The following is a 24,688-nucleotide window of genomic DNA, read 5'->3' on the forward strand; positions in this document are numbered from 1 at the left end:
AGGAAAAATTTGTTAAAAAAGGTTGCTAACCCCCTTTGAGGCGTACTTGTCGAAGAAAAATGTCTACTACCTGCCCATTGCTGAAACATGTTAAATGAGAATTTCTTTTTACCTACATAATGCTTTTCTTTATCAATATGATATCTGGGTATTGCCCTTCATCCATTCTTCAACCGCCCAAACTTTTATTTTATTATTCAGACCATTGGCATTAAAATAGAGAATTCTTACAGAGTCCTTAGATGCCCGCTGATGAGAAACCATCAGAGTAGACAGCTCATACTCAAAGTGCCTTGTACCCGCAGATATATCTGTACTGTAAAACATGTTAAGATGCTAATCATACAATAGATGTTTTAGTTAAAATATCTATACATAAAAAGCAAATAAAGTGACACTGAGGTAAAAATAGCTTACAGGTGCATGAAAATATTGACCATCAATTGAAAAACCTGGAGAATTGAGATAATCTTGCAGCTTATTTACCTTATTGGTCTTATACTTAACAATATGTGATATAACGAGCGAAAGTGTCTGTGCATAAGGGATAAATAAAGTGACAATGCAGTATAAATAGCATATAAAGTGCTTAGTAAAATTCCAAATTAATACAAATTCCAAAAGAATTGATTTATCTTTCAACCTATCAATCTTACTTGTCGTTATCATGACAATGCATGACATAGCTTGTTAAAGTGTCTGTGCGTAAAAAACAGTTAAAGTGACAATGCAGTACAATTAGCATATAAAGTGCATGGTAATACTCTGCAGCAATAAAGCCATGAGAATTAAGATAATGTTTCCATTCATTGACCCTGCTTGTACTGTATTGATTCCCAATTTGTACGACTATCTTGTGGATGCATTGGTGTTCAAGTGAACTATCCCCTTTTTCCACACTGCAAGTCCCCCCTGCCCAATCCCAGTGCCAGAGACACACACCCTAAAATCCCTGACAAGACCCCCACCCTGTGAAAAATGTGGGAGAATGGCCCACATCTCCTCCCAACCCCCTTCTAGTGTACTCGGTGCCATAGTGCTGCACCCCTTGGTGCACTTCCCTTCCACCGGGTGATCATGTGCCCCAGTGCCCGGCCATGCCGCCCCCCCCCCCCAAAGCACGAAAAAGAGTGAGAGAGAAAAGAAAAAAAAGAAGAGAAAGCAAAATAGAAAATAGAATTGAATCGTAACCTGGCAAACTACACCCTTAGCAGCAAATAAATACTCTCATCAATTTGATATCAATGGAAGCAGTTCTTGCGCTTTTGCTACATTGTCCAGTAAGTGGAACTTGACATTTGCAAGAAGCTTCAAGTTTGATTGCTGAAAGATAGTGACCGGCGCCCCCTTAGACTTAAAAAAAAGAATCATTCGGATAAACTCTTTCTGCTTTTTAGCTGCTATTGCTGACATATCCAAAAATACTTTGAATTGTGGAATTTCTTGTGTTGACAAAGTTCTCTTTTCAATTGCCTTAGAAAGGATTTCCTCCTTGATCCGAATGTCAGCAGAGTTAACTAAAATAGTGTGCGACTATTTCACGTTATTGGGATGGAGGGGAGGTACCCAGTGAACTTTTGTGATCGTAAGATTGCCTGATAGTTCTGGGATGGCTTTTTTAACAGGGACGTGGCCCAGTTCCGAGCCTGAGGCCCCTCTACAGCTTCCGAGACCCCCACTAGCCGTAGATTTGACTGCCGATTATAATTTTCTATGTCTTGCAGCTTTGATTCTAGTATCTCCATATTTTGACTGATTTGTGTTATTTCCTGCTCACAAATAATCACCTTGTCTTCTAGGCTAAAGACTCATTACTCAGCTTCAGCTAGCTGCTCAGGGATTTTTCCCACTGCATCCTCTATTTGCGACAATCTTGTGTGCAGTGAGGCAATCTCTTGTGATTGTATCATCTGTAGTTCTTTGATGTCTGATAAAATCACATTGAAAAGGTCCTTAATTGAAGGATTGGGATCTTCTCCATCTCCCACTCCCTGGGAGAGTTCCTCGTTGTCAATTATGATGGTATCTGGTTGAGGAGATTGAGGAGAAGATTGAAAAACAGATTGAATGTTCGTTGCTGTCTCTTTTGGCCTTGCCGCCTGTTGAACTCGGACTGGTATATCTAATGTTGTCAATGTACTCATTGCTTGGTCTGCAGTATTGATAGTGTTGACAGCTGCTGGAACCACATGATAATTTGAGAACAGAGGGTACTGTTTAGAACAGGTAGAGGTGGAAAATGGTTCGGTAGGCTCAGCTATGGACATCTTCCACCTCTATATTACTATTGGTCTCTTCAGTTCCTCCCAGAGTCCTAGAAGAACTCACAGTTTGTAACTTTGTGTTTACATTAACAACGTCATTGTCTGTATCTAGCAAAGAGTCTGTGGCCTGCAGCCTATCTGCTTCCATTAGCTGTTGCACCTTGAGATCCATTCTTTGCTGTGTATTACGTAAGGTAGAATAGCTTTACACTGTCTTTTCTAGACTGCCTTATTGGGCGACTTATGAACAGGCGTAGATTGACTGTCCAAAAGAGGATTAGCGGTTAGAGGCTTTCTCTTAAATTTGTGCATGCTTCAACTTCTTTATCTTCAGGTCTCCTTTCCCCCCTCTTTGAACCACACTTCTCTATAGCTTACCAGTCGGGTGTCAGCTCCCACCCTACAGCTCTAGGAGGAGATTTCGAATTTTAGAGGTGGGCCAGTGCCAGATTCCTGGTGAGAGGGGTAAGTGCAGCACAGGCCCAGCTCCCCCATATTATGTGGCCCTGCCCTCTTCTTGCTGCACGTATGGGGCACTGTCGCCTAGATCTCCATAGATTGCTGCTAGATTACTATGGCTTTAGCTTAATGCAAAAAAAGGGTTCACTCACTTCCCCCTCTTTCCGCTGGACTTAGCCAAAATACGAAGAAAAAAAAGGGATCCTTTCAGACCTCAGCTATTTCCCTCAAAAGAAGTCACTGCGCAAAGTGTCAATGCAACCGCTAAAAGTTGCAATCAGTGACTCCCCAGGCCATCGAATATCTTGCATCAAGCATGTTCCAGCTGCTCACTAGTGGGGCCCAGGAGTGAGATCAATGAAACAGGACGGGGGAGCTCAATTTAATTCAGCCACAAGTTCACAGGCGGCAACAGGAATGCAGTGGGTCACACAGCAGTTTCAGGTGGATACTGCGTGCAGCACTGTGCCTCTGGCTGCGGATCCGGGTGCCGCAACGCAGTGCTTGGCAACCTTGTTTGGCGTGTGCAGCCGTGTCTTCTCAAAACCTGGAGAGGTGCTTCGGGAGTTTAGACGAACCACGAGGAAGCATAAGGGAAATGCTCTTCATTACGTCGAAGAGCCCACCAAAGCCACCATGACCTCAGCGTCTTCGTCCTCCTCCAACGCTGCTCATTTCTTTCCAGGTGGCGTGATGGGTAGTGGAGAGCACTAGCTGTGATACATGTTAGTAGCGTCACTAGGTTTCCTTCACTCGAGGTTTGTACTGGTGGTTGCGAGGGTTGTTGAGATCATTTTGTTTAATGACTCTGGCCACAGTGCTAACTCGAATCCCTTTTTGTTTCATAGTGCATTCTTTAAAGCAATTCCCTTATTATCAACTCCTCAGATTAATCAACGTTTTGGTTCACATGATATTAGGATTGGGAATTGAGTGAGACTTGAAAAAATAGGAAGATAGATTGTAAAAAAATAAATCTTAGGAAAGGTGTTCACAATTGCTTTATCTCAATGGAATATTTTGACAGGTTCTTATTCAGAAAGCATTTTTTGTTCCCTGAGTCACAATGTTGTATGGGAGGCCCACAAGCCACATTGCACATGGTAGAGGCAGCCTCCCACCAGCCTGCACCACAATCCTCATACCTGCCTGGTGGCAGAGGTGCCCCAGGGGGGCTCAGGCATCCAAGGATGGAAACAAAAGCTCGGCTCAGAGGATGACTTTCAATAGATAACCAACACAAACCAGCCAGGTTGCCCCGGTACTGCAGTATCATTATGGTTTAGGGGTGGTTCAAACTTAAGAGGTTTTCAGTCATAATCCCACAGATAGTAGCTTTGCCACATTGGCTCCTCAGCCAAGCACATACACCAAATTCTAAACCTGTAGTTCTTCTCATACTGAGCAGGATTACTATTTCAACAACACATCATCAATAGGGTAAAACTAACCTGTCTCACGATGGTCTAAACCCAGTTCAAATTCTATATTAGTGGGCAAACAATCCAAGGCTTGGTGAATTTTACTTCACAATGATAGGAAGAGCCGGCAACAGGAGATCAAAAAGTGACATCACTATGAATACTTGGCTGCCTTAAACCAGTTATCCGTGTGGTAACTTTTCTGACACCTCCCGCTTGAAACCCAGAAAGTCAGAAGGAATGTGAGGCCCCACTTTCACAGTCTGTATTCATCCCAAAAATAGAGATCAAATGTGTTTGTTGCTCTTCTGCTTCATGGGAGGTTTATGCCCCCCCTGACATTGCCTTAGGACACCTGAGTTATTGTGTACTCCCAGTCAAACTCCCCACCTGCCATAATTCCCAGAGTGGGTTACCTTTGAGCCAGAAGCAAGAGCCCCATTGGACTCACTCCCTGCCTCTCTGGGTTAGTGAAAATAACAATTACAATTAACCAGCAGCCCAAGGGACTCCCACTTATCAGACAACTCTCATGTCTTGTTATCAACAGGTAGGGAGGAGGAATTGCTGTCCATTCAGTTCCCCAATTTCATATCACATAACCAAGAGAGAATGGACACTTGTAACTACAACACCATAAGTTTTATTTGAATCACCCTCATAAACGCTATGTATTTCGTGCGGTGTATATCGTTTCTCCGCCCCACATACGCGTTATGGCATTATCATCGGGTGTCCAAATTGTGTTATATCCCTGCCTCAAGCCTGAGGCAACCTCTGGTATAGGTAGTAGTGTCCAGAGATTGAAAGGCGACCCCCAACAGGAGAGAGTGAGCAAGTGGTGTTTAAAAAAACAAAACTGCACCCAAAAAAATAATACATTTTAATTGACGTGAGGTTGAAGTTTTGTTATTAAAAATTCTTTGATATAAATATAGATTGTGTTACTAGATCTATCTATAGCACTATGGATTTAGTCAACATGTTTCTGCTCCATTTGGCCCAGCCGGGTCTGCGGAGCATTCGTCAGGACAAACATCTAAAAAACAAATATGTAACTCACACAATTTGTGTAGTACTCACACTGGTGTTAGATTGTTAACACTCCGTTTTGATAGGTCAATTAACCTGAAACGAAAGAAACACACACAAGCAGATAGGGGTGCTAAATCAGTGTAAATATCTCATTTTAATATCTATTACTCAAGGCAACAATTTTTGCCAGTCCGGTGCATTAAATATATTCTGTGTAATGCACTCCATTCATTCGAGCAGATTACATGGAGACCACCATGTTTAAACTACAACTTGAGACAATAGCGATCTAGTTGTGTAGTTTTTGACCTCTCACCGACCCCGCTGGTGTATTATATGGGGTGTCTATACCTTATATTATCATTGCATTATTGCGCTGGTAGGTCTAGATTCATGTTGCTCATATAAGTTGTTAATGCAACTGGGCGCATGAGGGTGATCAAATACAATTTATGGTGTTGTAACTCATGTCTGTTCACAGTGCCAAACTAGAGTCAAGCTCAACAGGAATTTCTTTTCCTGCTAATTCTGCCAGGCTTGTTCCCTTGGCTCTAGTTTCACTAAATGGTAGATAAGAACAGTGAAAATCCAATTCATCCATTCATGTGCATCACTAAGGAGAGTATGAGGCATTTGGCTATTCTTGTACCACCTCACTGTGGCTCATTCAGAGTTAATGTTGCTGCCCATCAGAGTCCAATCGGTCTTGCTTCCAAAAACAATACAATTGTTCAAAAGTACAACTACAATTCAAGTTGTCCTCACAGGAACAGGAATCAGATATCGGATAAAGTACACTCTCCAGTACCTATCTAACAATATAAATTGTCTGCGTATTACTGTACTTCTGGTTCATCCAGATGCAAATGTCCTGTGCAAAGTAAGGTATGATTACCATATGATTAAAAATCATTTATGTGATACATATATATATATTTCCTAACTATAATATCCCTGTAACCTTTGTTTTTTCAGAGCATATTGCATATATATATATATATATATATATATATATATATATATATGCACTGCTTATGACCTCACATATAACATCACTCAAGACATGGCCAGTGACATCACTCATGACATCACTGACGACATCTCAAATGACATCACTGATGACTTCACTGATAACATCCTCCAGTGATTGTGCGTGTTTTCTAAAAGTTTCTGAGTGTTATATATATATTCAAAGGTATTACAAAAGTAAAATTCGTTTACTTTGCATACTACTAATGAGTGATTCTACTTTAAAGCAAAGATCATGTGAGTGTCTGCGTAACTGTGTATGAGTAGGTGTGTGTGGATGTATGGATGAATAAGTGGGTGTGTGAGTAGCTGTATGGGTGAGTACTTGCCTGTGTGAGTTTCTGTATGGGTGAGTGAGTGGATGTGTAAGTGGTGTATGGATGAGTGAGTGGTATGTGGGAAACTGTATAGATGAGTTAGTGGTTGTGTGAGTTTTTGTATGGGTGAGCGAGTGTCTGTGTCAGTGGCTGTATGAGTTAGTGAGTGGCTGTACGGGTGAGTGAGTGGGTGTGTGAGTGGCTATGAATGGTAGATGAGAGAGGGCATGAGTGACTGCATGGGTGAATGAGCAGGTGAATGAGTCTGTATGGGTGAGAGTGAGGATACATGAGTGGCTGTATGGGAGCGTGCATGGGTGTGTAAGTGGGTGTATGGGTGAGTGAGTGGGTGTTTGAGTGGCTGTATGGGTGAGTGAGTGGGTATGTGATTGGCTATATGGGTGAGTGAGTGAGTGTGAGAGAGGCTCTATGATAGACTATATGGTTGTCTCAGTGACTGTTTAGGTGACTGAGTACATGTGTTAGTATCTGAATGAGTAAGTGACTGGGTATGTGAGCATCTGTATGGGTGAGTGACTGGCTGTGTGAGTGCCTGTATGAGTAAGTCAGTGAGTGAACGGCTTTATGCATGAGTGAGTGGGTGAATGAGTATTTGTATGGGTTTGTGAATGGGTAGGCAAGTGGTTGTGTGGGTGTTTGAGTGGGTGTATGAGATTTTGCATGGGGGTGAGAATGGGTGTGTGAGTGATTCTGTAGATGTAGCCATCAGTGATGTCACTGACCATGTCATGAGTGATGTAATATGTGGAGTCCTAGATAGCAAAGTAAAATATCCAGGCAAAAACAATGTAGATATCTGGCACAAATTCAGTATAGCAATGTAAACACAAGAAGATAAATGATAGAACTAGAATCTAATAAGTCATACTAAAAAGTTCTATTTTTACCCGTTGTATCCAAATGCAGTTTAAAAGATTAGACAGGTTCGAATATAATTACTTGCATCATTTATCTTCTTCTGTACTTCCTGATCCTAATAGACACCATTGAACTGAATGAATTTGAAAGACCAAGTAACTTTGTTATCCCAACTCTTCAAAGGCGAGTATTTTTCTTTAGAAGTGTACATCATATAGGTGGAGACATTAGTCCGAAGCATTTATAACTATAGAGTTTTAGGACTCAATAAATAACTAGGAATCTCTTTATACTAAAATAATGTGGCCCTTTTCTAGAATAACCTTCACTAATTAGGTAATAATGAGTTCATAATATGAACCAGTATTCTTTTCCCAAACTTAAAATTAGGCAGGACATTAGCACCAAAACCTTTTTCCTATTCTTTCTTCTCTTTAGATTCATAAATTGAACGACTATGTGTATTTGGTTTTTGAAACAAAATGTAATTTATGTTTTGTACAATATCTCAATATGATCTATAGACCACTATTTGTATTAGTTTTCATACCAAATGTCTTTTCTGATTTATATAGAATCTCAATATGGTCTAGAAACTGCTACAAATATACATGAGCCATCTATAAGTTGTCCCTATCTTGCGGTTTATTCTGTTGTTGTTGTAAGAGTTATCTGGCAACCTGTTAAAGTATAATCATCAAAGTCTATGAAAAAGTTGTATCTGATTAAACACAAGTAAAAGTATTCTAAAAACAGTACCCTTTAAATTTTAGAACTATGCTGACATTGTCCTGATGAAGACACACTGTTTGTGTCGAAACGCGTTGACAGACAGAAATCAGCTCCGACAATCAGCGCTGGGAGTCACCAAAGTTTTTAATTTTTCCCTGAATATTAGAGACTACCATAATTGGACATTGTACTCTCTCTTTTTTATTGCATTTTTTATATATTGCCTTTATATGATTGAACATGTTTATATCAATTTTTATCAATGTTATTAAATTTCATATGTCATCATAATATTTGGTTATATTATCTTCTTTTTCTTGTGTGTACATTGTTGTACTGAATTTGTGCCAGATATCTACATTGTTTTTGCCTGGATATTTTACTTTGCTATCAACTGCTTTGCCCTGATCCAGGAATTGATTTCACTCAGGGGGTCCCTGTTTAACGCCACATATGTGGATTCCTAAGCAGGGCATTGCAGGAGTGTAAGTTATATTTTGCTCAGGTAACTATACCAGCTGAATTTCTATGGCTTTTTGCGTGTGAAATCTGAGCCTAACTAGAATGTCCCTGTAACCTTTGTTTTTTTCATGCATTTCTAAGGTTTATATTAATTCTATTTCCTAAATATAACGTCCCTGTAACCTTTATTTTTTTCAGTGAATTTCAAAGGTATTTTTTATTTTATTTCCTGACACTAACCTGTACCCTTTGAGAGTGAGTGTGTGAGTGAGTGCATGAGTGTCTCACTAGGTGGGTGCATGGGTGCGTGAGTGTATAAGTGGGTATGTGAGTCGGTGTGTTAGTGTCTGAGTGGGTGTGTTTGTGTCTGAATTGTTCTGTGAGTGGGTTAGGGAGTAGCTGATTGGGTTCTGCTCATTTTGTTCCCTTTTACTGCTCATTTATTACCTTTATTTTGCCTCTTTCTGCTCATTGCTGACCTTTTATTTTTTCCCTTTCTTCTTGTTTCTGACCTCTATATTTGCATCTTTCTGCTTTTTTCTGACCTCCATTTTGCTTCTATCTGCTTATTCCTGATCTATATTTGGACTCTTTCTGCTTGTTTCTCACCTTTATTTTGCTTTTTTTTGCGGGACCGGATTTATGAATCTATATATAAGTCTTTTATTATATCTCTAATGTATACCGGAACTCTATGTCTTTCTAAGCTCCATATAATGTGATCTTGGCTGACAGAGTCAAAAGCTTTTGAAATGTCTATGAACAACACTGCAATTGAGTGTCCATTCTTTCATGCCTCTTTTATAATGTTCTGTAGCAGCGTCAAATTTTCGAGACATCCGCTCACCTTTATAAAGCCTTTTTGTCTTGTATTCAAATCAACTAATGAAGTAATCCTTTTGGTCAGGATGTTTGGAAATAGTTTCGAAAAATCCTGTACCAAATTAAAATTGGTCTCCAACTGATAACTTTGTTTAGCTCATGAAATGGTACATTCTTTGGAATTAGAATCGAACGGTTCTTTTTTTACATTCTGGGACTCTTCTCATAATGAACCAAGTTGAAAAGGTTTTGGCTAGCAGCCTTGGTTCTTTTGTGGACATTGTAGAGATCATTTAAGTCAATACTGTCAGGCCCAACTGCTATGTTTAAGTTAGAGTCATTGAATGCTTCAGTAATTTCTTTAACCCCTTCGATGCTGGTGACGGAACCATTCCGTCATCAGTCACGGTTGAGCTGTGCTGATGACGGAATGGTTCCGTCACGACCACACCCTGTTCTGCATTGTCCAGCACAGGGGGAAAATTCAAGTAGCAGCGATGTGGTTAAATAGTCATTCAAAATAACATTATTCCGGTATTCATTCAATAGGGATGAATTTGAGGTTTTTCTTATTCTCTTTTTCAATAACATCATTGTAGTATTGAAAGATGATACCAGCCCTAGTTTGACAAGAGGCATCTTCTGCACAATCAGTGATTAATCTGGTAATTTTATTTGTGTCTTTCTTAAGCATTCTCTGGTATTCCTTTAAGCCACCCTTTGCCCTTTCATATCTTTTCTTATGAGTTCTGTTGAGTCTTTCATTTTTCTTATCTTTTTTGGGTATGTTATTTTGGACTGGGTCACACGGATGTTCTTCTTGATCAGTATTCATAGGTTCATTGCAATTGACTGGCTTTGGACTTGTACCACTAGTATTTTCTCAGATATAAATCACAATTTCTTCCATGTGGTCTATAGCAGCTTCATGATGCTGTGGATTTTTGAAATATGTTTTTACTTCAGATATTCTTTCATTTAGCTTATTAATGTTAGTGATTTTAGGTGCTCTCTTTTTTATGTCTTTCTTTTCCTATTTCCACTGATATTTCAGGTTCATTGTAGGAGTAACTTTAAGTGTTGTTGGATGCCTGCTACACATCCTTTGCCAGTTTTTTTGCTTTTTTCTTCTCTGTACCTTCTTTTTCTTAAAATTTGTTTTCTGTTTTTATTCTGAAAATGAAGAACCATTGAGTGCATACACCATGAGCGTTTTCATAAATTTTTTCTAACTCCGCTAGTAGCAGTATTTCTTCCTTTGACCATAGTTTGGATAGTTTGCTGCGTGCTAGAGCTATGAGTCTAGCATAATTGTGTGCTTTTGGATGTGCATGTCTTACATGTTGCGACATTCCAATTTTTGATCAGAATCTGAGGTCACAGAAGCTATAGAGGAATTGGAGCTCTCCTTTCTTTATTCTACTTTTGCATTTTGCATAGTGGCATGCAATGTTGTGGAATTCGGCTTCCTTGTCACATTTTGAGCCATATGTGTTTAGGAAGAATCCTTTATGTTTATAGGAGACATGTTTTCTATGGGTTTTTTTATGTTCCCATTATGTTTTGACACAAATCGCAGTTGCATTTTTCATTGGGATATTTCCAGTATATTACTATTTTGGTAAAACCACTTTGCTTGTTATTGAGTTTCTGATTGAACTCGTACACATCTAGCAGTTTTTCAACTATTGCTGCAATAGTGTCACTCTTGGCTGATGAGGCTACAAATTCAATACTTTTACTAAGGTCTAAAGTTTTCTCATTTCCCACTAATATGGAGGGTGAACAGGGTGATACAGTGTGATTTGATTCCATGTTATTGATTGTATTGCTGGATCTAGATGTAGAATTGACAAAATCGGTAAGGAGGTGAATGATTTTTTGAAAAGACAGCTCCCCCTTGCACCATCTTAGCAGGTTTTTCAAAATACACAAACTACTCCAGCTGGAATTGGGAGTTTTAATTTCACCATTTCTCACTATCATGCTCACAGGAACAATAGAACCTTGTTTGTCTATATCTACAGACTTCTACTCATAGAGTATAGTGGTATAGAGATAGTTTCCTGCAGGACCACTTGGATGTAAAGGCCACTATGACTGAGAAGAGGATAAGAGAGTCATAGTTACTCTAGTTAAGCCTGCCGCTTATCCGAGTTCCTCTAAATTTCTTAACTTTAATATTCAGAGAACTGGGCAGAAATACCATTGTATCAATGCCCACCTTGGGTCTGTGTGACACTTTGTTTTCATTAAACAGTCGGATTTCACTTGTCTGCACCAGTTCTAAGTCAGCTGCTAGGTCCCAGCCAAGGCTAAGATGCTGGTCATGTGCCCTAGGGAGGGGCATGGGAAGAGGTAACAACACCATATGACGGGATTAACAGGAAGGGCCGGCTTGCATCCTGATTCACTACTGCCTCGGAGAGCAACACCTCATCCAGCCGTGATGTGCAACCGGGCCCAGTTTGGACCCAAGCCAGACGACCCAGTCCTTTGAACCAATCCTTATCCCTAAGTTACTGATCTGACTTGCCAACTTTCAACACCTACAGTGTTCCAACATGCCAGAGGCTGTTCTCCTTGGAGACCTGCTGCAGATATGGATATGGCCCAGTGCGAGATTGACACCATCTCCTCAGGATTTTCAAGGACCAGTGAGAGCACACTGGATGCCACTGGAACTGCAATGTTTTCCAAGGCTCAGGGTACTCTCTCAGAGTGAACCCATTCCAGGGTGTCCTGCCATTCACAAAGAAAAGAAAACCCTTCCCCAAGGCTCCTGCCAGCTTCTTCAGAATCGTTTGTGTTACCACACTGGACACTGCAAAGGCACCTATCTCCACCACTCCTGGTTCGAGGATCTTAACCTTACTCTCTTTTGATTGGCTGAGAGCAACGAAGGCATTGCCGGTCACTGCTCAAAGGTGCTCTTAGGACTGGCTGACCCGCGCTCAACTGCTGTTCACATGGAACCCTTCTCCACTTCCGCCTTCAAAGTTCTGATTGTAATATTTGCTAATATCGCCACGATTCGTACTCGCTCTGCTTTATCCAGGCCCTCTCCCAAGAATTCCATGTGCACCAAAGCGGGTCCTCCTACTCATCGTGCTGACGACGGTCAGGTATGGGCCCGTCACTCCAGCGCCACCAAATTTCAGGGCTATTTAATTTAAAAGGTAAGTTTTTACACACTCCTTAGCAGATTCAAACCACCATCCTGCTGGCTATAACAACCAACACATTTTCTGGAGTCTGATAAGCATTGGCATCAGGTGCCTTAACTTGGCATTCAGTTCATCCTGCAGCGCCAGTTCTGCTTAACAAAAGCACCCCACTAGACACGGGTGAGGTTCCGTGACAATTGTAAGTGGTGTTTTCGACTCGTACGAATATGGTCGAGTCTAGTATCTATGAACCGCAAATGACGAGTTTAGTAAGTGTGCGCAGTTTCGCTGTGCTAACTTAAACCGTTCGTTTGTTATGTGGGTTTCTCATCTGTACCCACGGGTTCCATCTTAGATACGGCATCCATTTTGTCTCTTGCCCTCAAGTAGTCAGCGAACGGACGCTGTCCGCTTCGCGACCCTGGGACTCCCAAGATATTTGCGGAAGACACATGTTCTTTGAAAGTGTCTTTATGATGAGGGGGTTGCTACTGTAAGGCAGATGGCGCCGCTCGAGGCTCATCTTGCCGCACGGACTTATTGTCTCAGCCGTGCATCTCATTAGGCACGTCCCTTTGATGCCTGTATCTCGTGCTTCTCGTTACCTCCCCCTTTCACACCCTTTCCGATCTCCCCACTGTCTCCGTCTTCCTCTGCACCTGTCTTCGTTTCTATTTCGATCTACTTTATTGCTGATTGGAATTTGCTAATGGTGGGAAGATGGGTTTTTACAGTTGGGAACCGCCAAATGTTTCCGCACTTATGTTCCGGACCTTATGTGTTTCAAAGTGACCAAAGCGACCCCTCTGAGAGCGACATGTGGGAACCAGGTTGTAAACTATTGTGTCTCATGTTATCGTATGGGTAAAAACTGTATAAAAGGAGCGATCCACAAAACCAATTTGAAGCAGTCTCCCCGAACTACACTCGATGTATTTCCTGTGACTTCTGTGTTCCCTGCAGTAAATAAACCTTGACTCTTTGACGCCGAAGGAAGTGTCCCGTGTCTCTGTGACTTGTACGCCGGAGCAGGTTACCCACGAAGGTTTCAGGTGTTGTGCCCTGGCACCGCTGGGTCCAAAAGAACCCAGTCCTTCAGTTGGCGCCCAACGTGGGGCTGCATCAGTGGTACCGGTCCAAGCCCGACGATCGTGAGGAACTTCGTGTGAAATCTCCGAGGGAAGGTGCACCCCGCTTCATCGATCCTGTTGTCGAAATAAGTGGCCCGAAGACTTTTCCCGCGAAGATTCCCGCCTCCTAACGGCTGCGACGGACTGCTGCCCTGACTGTAGACCTGTTTTGGCGCCTGGCGTAGACCTTGGTATAGCGAGACGATTGACGGGCCTTCCTGAGGACGCCATTGTTCTTTGAGTTAAGTATTTGTGGGTCGCTCCCAGAGTTCTTGGTTGTAGACACTTTAGCGAGTGTCTTTGTTATAAACACTAGTGTTTTTGTTGTTCACGCTGTGTGAGTGTTTTTTGTCGGTGACACTTTGCTAGCGTACTTTGTTGTTGTTGTATTTGTTTGACGACTGCAGCCGCCAAAGACCGAGGGTTTTGTTCTTGCTGGGACTTGGTAAATCCCGTAACCCTTGAAGTTTGTGAAACTCGGCTAGCGTGCAAGATGCCTGGTCGCAGTACTTTGTTCAGTTGTTTTAGACCTTGTGGTGCGGATTCCCTGCTGGAGGACTCGTGTCCGATACCTCCGGTTGGAACTCCTACTTATGACTTATATAGCAAGCATGGGCTAGGCCCGATTGCTTTTAACGATTATTGGATAAAATATACAAAGAAAGACGGCGATCTTCGTTGGCCACCTCACGGTAGCTTCGAAGCGTCGATCTTAGATAATCTAGAAATAAAGTTGTTCGAACGCAAATCTAGGCCGGCCATGTTTGATGCCTTTCGGTTGTGGCGCAAAGAAGCCCGACAGAAAGAGATCAGACAGAATAAACGTAGTGAGCGAGATAATGTTGCTACCATAGTGAAGAAAGCTGAGCAGTTTCAGCGTGATAAGGAGGATAAGGATAAGGAAGTGTTTGAGAGGCTACAGCGTATGTCCATAGATAAATGCTATCCTGCTTTGCCTACGGAGTCGGATAAGAAGGAAGAGGCAGTTGAGGATTCTTTAATGTCCTATCTTATGAAGTCGCCACCTCCGTACGTACAGGGTATCGCAGCTCCTGTAGTCCCTGCCGTACCTGTTCTTCCACCTGTTATTCCTCCACCAGTTCCTCAACCTGCACCCGCTCTTCCGCCTGTTCCTGCTCCTTTGTCTGTTTCTATTCCTACTGCTCCTCCGCTTCCACATACTCCTGCTCGCACTACTGCTCCTGTGTTGTTAACCCCTGTTGTTGCTAATGTCTCTACTCCTTCTCTTGTTAGTCCTGTGTCTTATTCTTGTCCCTCTACTCGTAACCGTAACTCTCCTAGTGTGCCAAACTTCTTTCAGTCGCTTGGACCTGTTTTTGGGTCTGCTGGTTCTGATGGTCCTCAGAGACGTAGCCAGCTTCCTGCTAATAGAGAACGTGTTGCGCTATGCAATATGGCGATGGGTTGGATAGTAAACCCTGTTAGAAATCCACCTCGTGTTGTCTTCGAAACGTTTGATCAATTCAACATACCTACTCAGAGATATGTGTTTGATGAAATGTGCAAGTTCTTACATGATCAGATAGTGGCCTTTGCGCCTGACGAGGTGCTGTACGCCCTGTCTGAACTTCGGCTTCAGTTCGCAACTGGACTGATAGTCGACACTAATGTCCGACGTGCTATTGAGCGGTTACTATCTTTTCGTCCCGCTCCTATTCCGCATGCATTGTTCGTTGAGGACATTGAAAAACAAGATGAGTCTGGCCAATATCCTATGCGTGAAGTTCCGCCGGTTTGGGTACCCGCTGATAATACTAATGCTAATGCTCCAGTTCCGGCGCATTTCCAGAGAGTGTGGATACACCTCCCATGGAAACGATCGGAAGTGCTTCAGGTGAAACAAACTTTACCCGATCCTCGCAAAAATCCTGCAGGGTATTATAAGGAATTATCGCAGCTCGTAGACGCTACGATAATGAATCTTGCCGATATCGACATGTTGTTTGGCAATGTCGTACCGCAACCGGTATGGGCTAAGATTCGTCACCAAGATCACGCAAATGAATTAGGTGGTGATTGGGCTGCTATTACAGCGGCAGACGCTGGACAAGTGGCTGCTACTAAACCCGATCAGTTGATTGAACTTCTTCCCCAGCGAATCATTACATTAATGAAAACGCTCATGCCAGCTATGAGGGTGAATTGGGATAAGTTGTCAGCCTGTAAGCAGAAGAAGGATGAGAGTGTTTCAGACTTCTTTACGAGGTTTGAGGAAACATTCGTTGATCATAGTGGACAGGATATGGGTACCGAGGGTGGACAACGGTTGTTTGTGGATAAATTCGTATCGAACTTATTGCCCGACTTGTGCAATAAATTGAAGAATTCAGAAAGTGCGTGGGCCGTTTCTACCTCAGCTCAGATATTGGCTACGGCACAATATTACGAAAATAGAGAAAAAGAGGAAACTGACCGTGCTGATAAAAAGACGAAAGAGCTGAAAACTAAAGTGTTGTTGCAACAAGCATATCCGCCGCGTTCTAATCAGAATGCGTCTCAACAGAATAGACCACAGTCGCAATCGAATCGATCGCAGCCGCGTAATGATTCCTCTTTCCAAAGATCTTCGTTAGGGTACAATCAATGTGCTTATTGTAGACAGGAGGGACACATTAAATTCAATTGTCCTGCTTTAAATGACCGTAGTGGTGGTAATTCATCTAGGGGAGGCCGTGGTGGTTCACAGCCCGCATCACGTGGTAGAGGTCGTGGTGCTCAGAACGACCGTTCTGACAATTCATCTAATTCTAATAACTGTTTCGATCAACGTGGATCATCACAAGGACGATCTGCGCAGTACAATGTAGACGATTATTACGTCGATCAGGGAACTAACGATAGTAATTACTAGGACAGCCAAAGACAAGGAGAGGGAGTGGTATCAGTTCCGGTTGATCAGAGAGGGCCTTACGTCGCAGTTGCTACATCGGGCGTCGTTGAGCCTTTTCTGTTGGACACTGGTGCAGCGAAAAGTTCTATCATGCATTCGAAACTCCCTGGCGCACCTTTGTCTGGCTTAACAAATGTTTCCGTTGGATTCTCTGGCGCCCCCGTTAGCAATCCAGTTTCATGCCCTTTGCCCCTTAAAATTGGGCCTCGTGAGCTCGAAGCTCCGTTGATTTTAACCTCGGGTTGTGGTGAAAATCTTTTGGGTCTGGATTTGCTTAAACGTTTGTATGCAACTTTGTATTGTTCTCCTGCGGGTGTAAAGCTTACGTTCGGAGAGAGAGTAGTCTCTCCCATGTATTTGTCTCTCGATAGGCTTCCACCGGAATTGGATTCTCTTCCTGCGTCTTTGTGGGCGACGGGTCCAAATGATGTGGGCCTACTTGATATCTCCCCTTATGTTGTTCAGTTGAAATCCAATGTGCGATTGCCACGTATTCCCCAATACCGTATCTCCCTTGATGGTGAACGAGCTTTGTTAGCGATCATCTATGATTTGATCGAGAAAGATGTTATTGAGGAGACTCGGGGAAACGTGTGCAACAGCCCTGTACTGCCCATTCTTAAACGTACTGATCCTACCAAACCGCCTGTTTATCGTTTTGTTATCGATTTAAGGGAGGTAAATAAAATTGTGGTTCCTCAATTCCCTGTTGTGCCTGACATCACGGCGCTACTGACTCTGATTCCAGCTACTGCTTCGTGGTTCTCGGTGATTGATTTGAAAAATGCGTTTTTCAGCATCCCGATTGCCGAAGAGAGCAGGGACCTTTTCGGTTTCTCTCTTGGTGGACGTAGCTTCCGCTTCAAACGCGCTCCTCAGGGCTACTGTGAAAGTCCATCGATTTACAGTCAAGCTTTGAAGGGTCAACTGGATGCGTTTAGGTTGCCGGTTGGTGCGGCTTTAATCCAATATGTCGACGACTTATTGGTGGCTGCTGATACTCAGGACATTTGCAAAATTGCTACGGTATCGTTGCTGCAACATCTCTGTGAGTTAAATCACAAGGTGTCACCTTCTAAACTCCAATATTGTTGTCAAGAAGTAACCTATCTAGGTCACTTATTGTCAAAGGAGGGAAGGAGATTGACCCCAGAGAGAATTGCAGCGATTGCGCGAATGGCTGTGCCACAAACCCAGAGAGATGTGCGTGCCTTTCTAGGTATCACGTCGTACTGCAGGCAGTGGATTCCTAATTTTTCATTGCTAGCGAAACCACTGGTGGCTCTTACGTGCAAGGATGTTTCTACTCCTTTACCATGGACGGAAGAATGTCAGAAGAGTTTTTCTGAATTACGTGATTCATTGTGTTCGGCTCCTGTGTTAGGTACTCCTGATTACAGCAAACCGTTCACGTTATATGTTCACGAGAGGGAAGGTTGTGCTTTGAGTGTCTTAACGCAACCTTTTGGTGGTAAGCAACGTCCATGTGCATATTTTTCCTCGACCTTAGACCCAGTAGCTAGAGCATTGCCGAGTTGTTTGAGAGCAACTGCGGCAGCTGCGGTCTCTATCCGACAATCAGCAGGATTGGTCATGGATAATATGCTTACGGTGATGGTTCCGCATGCAGTCGATACTCTTTTGAATCGAACGAAAACTCAGCACTTGACGAGTGCAAGGTTGTCTGGGTACGAATTGACGCTTTTGGCAAGCCATATTCAGATAAAACGTTGTAATGTCCTAAATCCGGCAACTTTGTTACCAATTAGTGCAGAGTCAGATGAAGTAGCAGAACATGACTGTTACTTGCGGACAGAGGAGGAGACAAAAGGTCGTGTGGACCTTAAAAACACCCCATTGGAAGACCCAGAGGGCACTCTGTATGTGGATGGGTCATGTTTTAAATTGCCGAATGGTGATGTGACTACTGCTTATGCTGTTGTGACATTGAATACTGTTGTTGAGACTGCGAGATTGAATCAGAATTCTGCCCAAGCTGCAGAGCTGATTGCTCTTACTAGAGCATGTGTATTAGCAAAAGGTAAACGTGTGAATGTGTACACCGATAGTCAGTACGCTTTCGGTGTAGCGCATAGCTTTGGACGGTTGTGGCGAGAGCGTGGTTTCTTCACGTCACATGGCACGAAAATACAGCATGGCCAGCTTGTGAACGATCTTTTGGATGCATTGACTTTGCCTGCTCAAGTTGCAATTGTTAAGTGTAGTGCGCATCGTAAAGTGACGGATGATGTTGGTCGTGGTAATGCGTTTGCAGATGAGATTGCTAAGGAGACTGCCCGGAACTTTAGCACTCGAATGTATGTGACGAGTTCGGTTAGGTGGCCTGCAGAATCAAGTATGTGTGAAAATACCATAGAGAGTGTGAAAGCAATACAGAATGAGGCCACCGAGACTGAAAAGACGAAGTGGAAAGAAAGTACGGGAAGGTTGGATGCGAATGGTTGCTGGATTGATTTGTCAGATCAGAAAAGATGGATGTTGCCTGATGCGTATGTACTGGCCGTTGTGACAATGGCACATGGGTTAGCACATATTAGCGCGAAAGGCATTTGCAAGTTGTTGGCTGATGTATGGAAGAATGATGGCATTACGAAGTGTGCTGAACGTTTGGTGAAGAATTGTATGGTGTGTATAATGTACAATCCTGGCAAAGGAACCCCAACTCCCCCTGGCAGTTTTGCTCCTCCTTTGTATCCCTTTGAGGTGATCCAATTGGACTTCATCCATATGGAGCGATGCAATAACCTGAAATATGTTTTGGTTGTGGTTTGCGCATTCTCCCGATGGATCGAGGCCTATCCCCTCAAAGACAATACTGCTTTGTCTACTGCGAAAATCCTACTGAAGGAATACTTTCCTCGGTATGGAATGCCTAGAGTCGTGTGGTCAGATAACGGAAGTGAGTTTGTTGGAAGTGTGATGAAGAGTGTGTGTAAGGGCCTTGGAATTAATCAGAAATTCCATAGCGCCAATCATCCCCAGTCAGCTGGATTGGTTGAAGGGTACAATGGCACCCTTAAACTAAAACTAGCGAAGATTCAGGCTACGACTGGACTTTCGTGGCCTGACGCTTTGCCTCTAGCATTACTGTCAACTAGGGCGACTGTACACTCCCGAATAGGGCTTAGCCCCTATGAAATAGTGTTCGGCCGTCCTGCGAATGTGTGGGGGGTTCCTAGGCCAGGTATATTCGTTGATCTTGAGTATCCGATGTTGATTGATTACTTACATGACTTGACTGCTAAACTGAGGTTAATTCATCAACAGGTTTACGACGCCTTACCGACGCAGACGGAGGGTCCAGGCCACCAGCTCCAGCCCGGAGATTGGGTAGTTACCCGTAATTTTTCACGCAAGAAGAATCTGGACCCCCGTTTCACCGGACCTTACCAGGTGCTCCTGGCCACGAGGACTGCCGTTCGTCTTGAGGGGCGGAAGAATTGGGTACATGCTACCCATTGTAAGCGAGTCCCTATTCCTTTGCCGGCAGACCCGTGGGTGAGGAAAGGCATTGCGTCAACAGAAGCAGAAACATTGCCGGCGTTTGTACCTTTTAGCGACGCACAGCTTGTTGGTGAACACTCAGCGCAGCAGAAGGCCACTGTTGAACATTTGTCAGCAAAAGACTCAAGATCAAATCAACCAATTGATCAACAGGACGCTGTCTCTTCAACGGATCCTTTGTTCGACGAGCAGACACGTCCAGGGAAACATCGATATTCTCTGCGTTCTCATACTAAGGACAAATAAAATTTTCTTGCTTTGCTGAATTGATAACTGCAATATCCTCGTTTCCCCTGATCAACTTTGAACAATCGTATCATTGAATTGTTTTTGTACATATATCAAGCTACTCCTTGTATCTTTTTCCTTCCACAGCTGACATATTGTGCTAAATAAAATACATATTGTGTATTGGGGGCCGTAGGGCCGCGCGCGTACTTCCTTCTGGACAGTAGGTCTTGACGCTAGGTTAAAGGCCGTCGGTTCCTGGGAACTCCTGGGGATTGACTATTGCTGCACAGAACGAAGTGCGTCAAGAAACGTTGCGGACGGTCGTAGGGAAATGGCATTTTCGAAGCTTAATGATTTGGAAGGAGCTCAGGCGTATAGAGTCAGACTGCAGAAACTTAGTCGTACTAAATGTTTTGTATTTCCGTTGTTTGTATTGTTTCTGACTGCTTCTGCATTTTTGGCGGGTGGGGTGTATTACACTATGTCTTACTTCTTACTTCCTACCCCTACTCCTACTCCTTACCCTAATCTTACTTCTACTGCTTCTCCTCATTCCTTTCACATGTTACCGGAACACGAACAGGCTAGACGTGTAGAATTCCGCAACAATTCCTTTATCCAGCTCCTCCATCAGCATCAGTTAGTGGTTAACACTACTAATTGTTGGGTGTGTGGGCTGATGCCACATACTACGGGTAAGGGAATTCCATATCTGGTGTTACCGTATAGTTCCCAAGGGTCAGCTCGAGCATTTCAAACAATGCTTCGAAGCGCACTGGGTTTCCACCCCACTCCAGAACAACGTTCCCCCAACCCTGGTCCTACCTCGTATCAGTGGGTGCTATCGATGGCAATAGCGGATATGGAAGATGAGATCCATGATGCTTTTCTCATCCCTAAAGAAGAGGTGCAAGCCTATAGGGTCCTAAGTAGAGGGGAATATAGTACGTTCACTAATGAAAAGCAGCTTAAAAGCTCGTCTCCAATATGGGTCGTACCCCACACTGGTAATCTTTGTCTTGTGGGTCGTGGTTCGCAAGCCTCACTTGGAGCCAGTGCTTGCACTGAAAGTTACCTTCTGCCAATGTCCCCGACCCCTGTGTTTCTGGCTGCCAAGGGTACATACTTTATCTGTTATGATCGTGCATACACATGGTTGCCCACAGACTTTATGGGCTCATGTTTCATTGCAAATCTGTTGCCTCCGACGTTCACTGTAGATGCCGATTATCATAAGACTAGAGTTGTACGAGGCGTAATTAGCGAAGAGGATACTGCCGGTCAAGAGGCAGGAGACTTTTTCAAGGGTTTCCTCCCGTTTTGGGGACCTATGGTTAATAGTAGGAACCTGAGACATTTGACTCGAGTGGTAGAATCGACAGCTAATATTACTGCCAGTGCCCTTGGTAATATCACCACAGAACTTCAGGCGGAGAGACTTATGACGTTGCAAAACCGTATGGTTTTAGATGTCGTCTTGGCAGATCGCGGTGGGGTATGTAAAGTGATCCATTCGAGCTGTTGCATTTTCATACCTGATAATGCTCCTACTGTCTATCAAGCCATCTCGAAGTTGCATAAGATCTCCGAATCCATACACGTGGATGTAGGGGATTGGACGCTACTTGGTTGGTTTTGGGGCTTGATGTCGACTTGGGGTTGGAAGATTCTGATGATCATCGGGGTTGTGGTAGTGTTCCTGTTCACGTGTTGCCTTTGTGTGCAGTGTGGTCCTGCCTTATGTGGCCTCTGTGCTACAACGAGTATGAGACAACCATCTGTTACCAAGGGGACTCGGTTGGACAGAGCTATGCTACAACGACATCTTGATGGTCTGATGAATATCGAATATGATTCCGACTAGTGCTTGCCTACATGAGGGCAAAAGGAGCGTCTGAGGTTCCGTGACAATTGTAAGTGGTGTTTTCGACTCGTACGAATATGGTCGAGTCTAGTATCTATGAACCGCAAATGACGAGTTTAGTAAGTGTGCGCAGTTTCGCTGTGCTAACTTAAACCGTTCGTTTGTTATGTGGGTTTCTCATCTGTACCCACGGGTTCCATCTTAGATACGGCATCCATTTTGTCTCTTGCCCTCAAGTAGTCAGCGAACGGACGCTGTCCGCTTCGCGACCCTGGGACTCCCAAGATATTTGCGGAAGACACATGTTCTTTGAAAGTGTCTTTATGATGAGGGGGTTGCTACTGTAAGGCAGATGGCGCCGCTCGAGGCTCATCTTGCCGCACGGACTTATTGTCTCAGCCGTGCATCTCATTAGGCACGTCCCTTTGATGCCTGTATCTCGTGCTTCTCGTTACCTCCCCCTTTCACACCCTTTCCGATCTCCCCACTGTCTCCGTCTTCCTCTGCACCTGTCTTCGTTTCTATTTCGATCTACTTTATTGCTGATTGGAATTTGCTAATGGTGGGAAGATGGGTTTTTACAGTTGGGAACCGCCAAATGTTTCCGCACTTATGTTCCGGACCTTATGTGTTTCAAAGTGACCAAAGCGACCCCTCTGAGAGCGACATGTGGGAACCAGGTTGTAAACTATTGTGTCTCATGTTATCGTATGGGTAAAAACTGTATAAAAGGAGCGATCCACAAAACCAATTTGAAGCAGTCTCCCCGAACTACACTCGATGTATTTCCTGTGACTTCTGTGTTCCCTGCAGTAAATAAACCTTGACTCTTTGACGCCGAAGGAAGTGTCCCGTGTCTCTGTGACTTGTACGCCGGAGCAGGTTACCCACGAAGGTTTCAGGTGTTGTGCCCTGGCACCGCTGGGTCCAAAAGAACCCAGTCCTTCACGGGGTTTGATGACTTGCTCCATGCCAGCAAGCCAGCCTTCTTACCCATTTATAGTTTGAGAATAAATGAAGACTGTTTTGGCCTCAAGACCTCTAATCATTCACTTTACCAAATAAAACTGGGGTTTCCGAGCACCAGGTATCTGGATGGAACGTGCTACTAGATGTTTCGATTCGTTTTTTGCCCCATACCCAGGTCGTATGACCGATTTGCACATCAGGATCACAACGGAAGGCCACAAGAATTTCATCTGGACACTACACATGGACAGACAGTCAGGCACCCCAGGCTTTTCAGGCCGGGGGCAGACCAGGCACCCACCCCATCAAGGCAGGGAAGACTAGGCACACCAGCAGTGTACCAGTGGATTATCTATGCAGTAGGACAGAGGAGAATCCCCACATGGGGGATCAGGGGTCTGACCTTGGGAAGATAAAGGGAGCAGAGCACCCTGCAACAACCCCAAACGTGTACTGGAAGAGCCCCAGGGCGACTAATGTTCAAGCGACCTCAGAGAGGGGTAGCATCGGGGAGAAATCCATGGCCGCAAGGTGCATTGAAAGTGCTGATGATCAATGTGTTCTACAATTCACACTTATTCTCGCAGCTAGCTGTGTTCATAATTGACGCACAAGCCATGTGATCCACCACCAAGAGCCACAGGTAACTTTCGCCAACCTGCAGGTGAAGCAGGAAGAAGCACTATCCATCCACCACCAACACATTGTGACAGCCCAGCACCCTGTCATGCTTCCCTTCTGAAAGTCAGCCTCCAGGATTTAAAAAGTGTTTCCTGATGCTCTGCCCAGGAGCCCCACCCTACTCTCCCAGCTTGGCCACATAGGACTAGTCCACCAGATGCCTGTCAATGAGGGAGGGTTGCCCCACCTGCACATCAGCCATCTGCCACCCACCATGGCTCGATCACTGCATATAAAAAAGTCCCTAGTTTAGGCAGCAGCCTGAGCCATGCCAGCGATTTGGGGATTCTCCTTGCCATGCTAGAAGGCACGGAGGGTAGAGGAGCCAGATTTGCCCACACCATCAAAGCAACTCACCCGCTTCCGGTATGCATGTGGAAGCTCGAGCAGCCAAGGGCAACATCTCCTCCTGCCGCTTGGAGCAGTTGACACTGGCTTTGAGGGGGCACAGCATTGTCACTGACAGGAGCCGGGGTTCCCTCATGGCCCCAGCCTCTTCTCATCCAGGCTGTCGTGCCACCCAAAACAGACCACTACTCAGTCACTCAAAACCCAGGCAGGCCAGAATAGGGCTTGAGAGGCCCTCATGGCAGGTCATTCAGGGTGTCCCAGGCCTGGGAGTCGCTTGTATTGGGTTGTCCCCCAAGTGTGTGCTGGGTGAGGGTTTTCTCTTAGGAGGGCTGTCTCTCATATCGTGCCACTCTTAGAGGGTCCAGGGCATCACCCACCTTGACCCCTCACATGTCAGTTGAGTTCTCCCAGCCAGGTGGAGGAGCCTGCCCTTCACCTA

At 44.1% G+C, this 24,688-nt stretch overlaps 1 protein-coding gene and 1 pseudogene across 1 annotated transcript in view; both read right to left on the reverse strand.

Moving 5' to 3' along the window:
• Positions 1 to 24,688, reverse strand: part of CFAP47 (cilia and flagella associated protein 47) — a 2,734,468-nt gene that overhangs the window by 196,589 nt on the left and 2,513,191 nt on the right. The gene's annotated exons all lie outside the window — the stretch shown is intronic.
• LOC147697929 (5.8S ribosomal RNA) lies at positions 23,703 to 23,856 on the reverse strand (annotated as a pseudogene).

Source organism: Lissotriton vulgaris, chromosome 8 (genome assembly GCF_964263255.1).
Source record: "Lissotriton vulgaris chromosome 8, aLisVul1.2, whole genome shotgun sequence".
NCBI classification, from domain to species: domain Eukaryota; kingdom Metazoa; phylum Chordata; class Amphibia; order Caudata; family Salamandridae; genus Lissotriton; species Lissotriton vulgaris.